The sequence below is a fragment of the Dasypus novemcinctus genome, chromosome X (assembly GCF_030445035.2).
Source record: "Dasypus novemcinctus isolate mDasNov1 chromosome X, mDasNov1.1.hap2, whole genome shotgun sequence".
Classification (NCBI taxonomy): Eukaryota; Metazoa; Chordata; class Mammalia; order Cingulata; family Dasypodidae; genus Dasypus; species Dasypus novemcinctus.
In genome coordinates this window covers 100,357,881-100,364,463 of record NC_080704.1, presented here as the reverse complement: position 1 = coordinate 100,364,463, position 6,583 = coordinate 100,357,881, and the positions used below count along the sequence as shown (strand labels likewise).

Here is a 6,583-nt window from a genome sequence, read left to right as displayed (position 1 = left end):
TTTCCAGACAGCAGAAAGTAAAAAGAAGGTAAAGGAGAGTGCACTGTTTTAGTTTGCTAGGCTGCTGAAAGCAGATACCATGAAATGGGTTGACTTAACAATGGGAATTTCTTAGCTTATAGTATTGAGGCTGAGGAAAATGTCCATATCATGGCATCATCAGGCAATGTTTTCTTTCCAAAGACTGGATGTCGGAGATCCTGGACCCCTCTGTCACATGGCAAGGCACATATCAGCATCTGGGTCTCCCCCTACTCTTTTGGATTTCATTGATTTTAACATCTTGCTTCCGGTTTTTTTTCTCCCTCTTTCTGTATTCATCCCTCCCCCTTTTTTTTGGTACCAAATTACTTTATTTGAAAGAATGGTGCCAATGAAAGAACTTGGTGGACGTTGATAAAACTTATAGAAAAGGTAAACCCAACACACATGCACTACTCTGATGAGTGGCTCTCATCATCACTGCTTCCCAGAGTGTGCTTGTCAAAGAGATACTCTGCCAGGCCAGAATCTGGGGCCCTCATCTTGTGCAAGTTGATTACATAGTCACCCAGTTCTTCGACGGACTTCACCTGCTCCTTCAGGTAATGGGTCTCAATGAAGTCACACAAGTGGGGGTGGTTTTTGTCAGTGGCCAGTTTGTACAGTTCTAGTAGTGACTGATTGACCCTTTTTTCCAAGTGTAAGGCACACTCCATTGCATTCATCCCGTTCTCCCTGTCATCTCATTCTGGTTTCTTCATATCCTGAAGGAAGCTATGGCTGCCTCATTGATTCTGCAACTTCATTAGTTACTCAGTATGTTCCCTCTCCTCATAAGATTGGTGAAGAAAGTATTGGCAAAGTTCTGGGTTTTTTTAAATACATATTTTATTGCCTTTTTAAAAAGATAAATAGATCACATAAAATGTTACATTAAAAAACATAAGAGGTTCCCATATACCACATGCACCCCCACTCTCCCCACATCAACATCCCCTTTCATCAGTAAAGCACATTCATTGCATTTGGCAAAAACACCCTGGAGCACTGCCACACCGCATGGACCATAGTTTACACTGTAATTCACACTCTCACCCAATTCATCCAGTGTATTATGGCAGCATATATAATGTCCTGCATCTGTTCCTGCAACATCATTCAGGACAACTCCAAGTCACAAAAATGCCCCACATCACACTTCTTACTACCTCTCCCTACCCTCAGCAACTTCCATGGCCACCATCACTACATCAATGATAAAATGTATTCCATTGCTAGAATCACAACTGTTCTATAGTAAAATACCAGCAAGTCGACTCAAATCCATATTATATTCCTCCATCTTGTGGATGCTGGGATGACAATGTTCACTCCACCCCTAAATCGAGAGGGTGTTTAGATCCCACATGGCTGATGGATGCAATTCTCCTGCTTGCAGTTATAGACACTCTCAGTTCCCTGGTGTTGTGGTTGGCCATTCTCACCTCCCCATCAACTGACCTGGGTAAGTCCAACCTACTGGAAATTAGGTGTTTGAACTTTGCTGAGGCTCAGGGCCCAGCTGACACAAAAACACAAAATCAGGGATTCAAGTCTCCTGAGCATACACAAACCCCAGTGCCAATCACAGGTTCAGTAAGAGTGATAGAAGAGACATGTGTAGAGAGGGCACATCTGAGTCCAAATCCATTACAATAAGGAGGACAAATTCCAAAGTAGGGCCCACTGGCAAGGCAATGAACTCTAGAGCCATCTGTCATGACTGTAGAACCTGCGTGTCTCCATAGACCTCAGGAGCACCAACACCTAGGGTTGTATCTACTTTGGCTGTCTCTGGGATCCTGCTGAGACATGCATAAGCGCAACCCCTCTGATGACCTCTTGACTCATTTTCAAGTCTCTTAGCCATATACACTCATTTGTCTTTACCATTTCCCCCTTGTATTCAAGGCCTTTTTCTTATTGCATCATCAGCTGGTGATTGGTAGTAATCCTCAGCACCAGGGAGGCTTATCCCTGGGAGTCATGTCCCATGCTGGGGGGAAGGTAATGCATTTACATGATGAGTTTGGCTTAGAGAGTGACCACATTTGAGCAACATGGAGGCTCTCAGGAGATAACTCTTACACCCTGCAGCTCTAGGCCTAGTTCAAATTTCAGGCTCACAATCTCATAAGGATAATCATCAGTATTAAGGGCCCATCATTGGACCATCCTTCTTCACTGGTCTTTGCCCTTGGCAAAGTTCTTCAAAATTACATCATCATGGTCAAAGTAGTAAGACATCAACAAGTAGATATAAGAGGCATAGAGCTCCAAGTTGATCTGGCATTGATGGTGGCTTCCGAGTCCTGGTTGTAGTTCTGATGAACCTATGATGGGGATGTGGCCTTCATGGTGGGCAGTTGAGAAGCAATGGTGGTGGCTGCAAGACATTGGAAGGACAGTGGAAGGCAGCTGAGGGTGGCTGGCCAACAAGGGCGAGCACTGGCTTCCATTCAAGCACTTCTGAAGCAGGAAACCATGGCAACTCTCCATGAAGATGTCTCTATCCACCCCTTTCATAAAGGACTCTAGTGAGATGATTAAGGCCCATTTTGAATGAGGTCAGCCACACCTTAAATGATGTAACCTCATCAGAAGATTCTACTTACAATGAGTCCATGTTTAAGAACATGCTTTTCTGGGTACATACAGTTTCAAACCACCATATACACCATTAAGAACACTTTCCAAAATCCACATGTGACACTTTTACTTACATACCATTGGTCAGAACTTAGCTACATGACCATACCAAGGTTCAGGGAAGACTGATAGATGGAGTCTTAGCATGTATTCTGCTAAAATACAAAGTTATATTACAAATGAAAGAAGAGATACTGGAGGTCAACTAGCTTTCTCTGTCCCAAGTGCTGTGTATGTTGGAGGTGGGAAGACAAACCTTTTCAGATTTTTACTTTTCCCCTGCCACCCTGTGAGGCACACACAAACACAACAACACACAAACTCTCCATTTCCCCTTATCTCAGCCCATTTAAACTGTTTATGGCAACCAAAACAAAACGAAAAAACATTCAGAAAGATCAAAGAGCTAGAGAAAAGAAGGGGCATATGTAAAATTAGTTTTTCTACCCCAAAATGTTTTCAAGGCATTTCTTTTCACTTGCTCATTTTATAGTGCACAGCTCTGCCTCATCTTTACTCCATTAAGCTAAGAATGTGATTTTTTACAATGTATTTGCAGCTTTAATTACAGAAAAACTATTGAGCTATTTGATGTTTCTACATAAAGATAACTTACCTTGATTTTGGATCCTACAGATGACACAAGATTTACCTACCTAACCAGATGCCCCCACTTGCCAATGAGCAGGTTCATGGAACTTTTAAGGCTTGAAGAGTCCCTAAACCATGTCTAAGACCCATTTCTGGGACCACTGGCTTCCCTGAGATTGAAGAAGTCATTTTCCTAGGAGTTCTTTATTAGGAACTGAGAATTCCCATTTGTCTGGGAAGGTTTGTTGAATACATTTTTTGAAATGAAGAACTCTCTAGTAAGGATGATTCTCAACCTGGATTAGCTATGCCTAATGTTTCATCTCGGACAGGCTTCATACAACTCTCTTTTAACATGCTTCTTGACTTTCTCTTTGACCGTTTGTATATGATGAGAGAATGCAAGTTTAAGCTTAACAGGAGTCTAAGCAAAATATAATTGAGAATATACCTTTCCTCCAAATACACAAGGCAGAATAGAAGTGGTTTAAAAATTATCAGTATCACATTCATTGATGTGGATAACCTAGAAATGACTATATGGTGAAGCCTCAGTATTTTGGCCCCTTGTAATTCAGAATTTGTAATTAAATTTCTGCCCAGTTCCTGCTCAAATTACCATTGCACTATCTATGAATGAATGGTTAGCTAAGCAAAGTGATAGTGTAAACAAGATTGCAAAGGAGGGCGGCAGACTTGGCCCAGTGGTTAGGGCGTCTGTCTACCACATGGGAGGTCCGCGGTTCAAACCCCAGGCCTCCTTGACCCGTGTGGAGCTGGCCCATGTGCAGTGCTGATGTGCGCAAGGAGTGCCCTGCCATGCAGGGGTGTCCCCCACGTAGGGGAGCCCCATGCGCAAGGAGTGCACCCTGTAAGGAGAGCCGCCCAGTGCTAAAGAACGTGCAGCCTGCCTAGGAATGGTACTGCACACACGGAGAGCTGACACAAGATGACGCAACAAAAAGAAACACAGATTCCCATGCCGCTGACAACAACAGAAGCAGACAAAGAAGACGCAGCAAATAGACACAGAGAACAGACAACTGGGGTGGGAAGGGGGAAGGGGAGAGAAATTAATAAATAAAATAAATCTTAAAAAAAAAAAAGATTGCAAAGGGGCATGTTTAACCTAGGAGGGATCATCTCTTTTAAGGCTTTGACACCTTAATTATTTGCATGCAAATAGTGCCTCTCATTCCAAATGAGTCTCACCTAGTCATATAAACTCTTATAGCAAGACTTCATTTGGTAGCATTTTGCTACGTTTGTTTTATGATGAAACTATACTAATTTTTAGAATATATAACTTAGAATTCTCACAAACTGAGACTAACCTTCCTCCTATTTAGCCTGTATCACTGATGTTTCCCTGTGTGTGTGGAGATATGTGTGCTGTCCACAGGCTGAAACTAACCTATTTGTAAATCAGTGACTATTTCTGCAAATGAGCCAACTATCCCCCGCCTGTGAGCAGGAAAACATTCAGGATAACGTAAAATTTGCTAAAATATTTACAAGCACTGAAAGAGCTCAGTGAAGGCACTGGTCAGACATTCAGGCTTTGCTTCTAGTCTGATTATATCAAGTTACAGCCAATGAACATAAATACCTTAAAACAATCCAGTTTTTCTTTGTTTTCGCCAATCTGATCCCACAGCTAGGAATGGGAGTAACTAGGCATGTTCAGAACAACTAAAAACAACAAAATGACATTTCTGATGCCTTCAATATCAGTGACTTTTGTTAAAATGGATTGTGTAATCCAGCTTTATTATTAAAGTCTAGGCTCCTGGCTTACCAAATTGGCTCACTGGAGATGCTGTATTTCATTTTGGTTAACAGCACAAGACAACATGACTGAAACCCTTGTTTTTCTACTTCTAATTTAAGCATTCCATAAATGAGTCTCATTTATAAAATGAGGAACATAAGTCCTACCTTGCAGAGTGAGGGCTTAGCACAGTGCCTTAGAAATATCATCATTATTACAGCTATCACAATTATTAGTAGTAAGATTTGCTGAATTTATATGGCAAGGTAGCTAAACAAAGCAACTTTAAAGAGGACAATCCCATTGGTTATTATTTGCAATGAATGCAGCCAATGAGGTTACCCAGACATTGACCTTTAGCCACTGAACAATATTTAAACCTTCGTTAACCTTTTTATGCTTCAACACTACTTGAAAACCCATTATGAACTGCATATAAATGTAACTTAAAGGTCACTGTGGGATCAATAGTACCTTCCAAAGTAAGCATATGTGATGTCTGTCCTCTGATTATGGCGTGTGGCCACTCTCCAAATTGCCTGCCACCTAGACTCTCCATATGCCATGACATTGTAAAAGCCTAATAAATTTCTAGTCTCAAAACATTTCAATGATTTTAAAGGCATAGCCATAGATCACAATTGCCCAACAGAAAAGCTACACACAGCATCAATTGAATAGAACAAAAAAGCAAAATGGGTGAAAGTTTGTATAGACTCATTCAGCAAATCACATTCTTTGTGGTCTCTTACTGATGACAAACCTTTCAAAAAGCAGAGCTCATCACTCCTCATCGACATCTTAATCTAACACCAACAACCATTCATTCTCTCTCTCTCTCTCTCTCTCTCTCTCTCTCCACACACACACACACACACACACACAAGTATTTATTCCTTCATTACCTATTAGGCCAGACCCAGGTGTGTGTAAGGAATTAAAAGAATGTGATTCAGGGGAGCAGATGTGGTTCAAGCAGTTGAGCACCTGCTCCCCGCACGGGAGGTCCTGCGTTTGGATCCCCATGCCTCCTAAAACAAAACAAAACAAAACAAACAAACAAACAAAAAACCAATGCAGGAGAGCCAACGTGGCTTAGTGGTTGAGTGCCAGATTCCCACGTATGAGGTCCCAGGTTCAATCCCCGGCTCCAATACCTCAAAAAAAAAAATGTGATCATTTCCTCCTCAGACTCTAGCCATACAAATTGACAGATAGAAATTTGTCAGTTTAGAAAGACTGAAACTGGAAGCTGCCCTAACTGATGTATCTGTTTATGAATTAAGTGTAATATCCTGTTTTCTTTGTGTAATTTTGCCCTTTCCTCTGCCACTCTCAAACTACTATTGGAATGCAAGTAAATGGAAATGATGTTATTAGTGGGATAACTTGGGTTCCACTCTGTCTTTTTATAAATTAAATCATACCCAAACATCAGTAATTTATTCTCTTTTTTTTTTGCCTTTTCTTTTTTGGTTTGCTTGTCTGTTTTCTTGTTGTTTGCTCATTGTTTTTGCTCACTGTCTGCTTGTAGTTTCTGCTTGTTGTCTG

General features: G+C 41.3%; 1 pseudogene; it reads right to left on the bottom strand.

Moving 5' to 3' along the window:
- Window positions 1–434: 434 nt before the first annotated feature.
- Window positions 435–2,378, bottom strand: LOC139437996 (ferritin heavy chain pseudogene; annotated as a pseudogene).
- Between the last annotated feature and the right edge of the window lie 4,205 nt (window positions 2,379–6,583).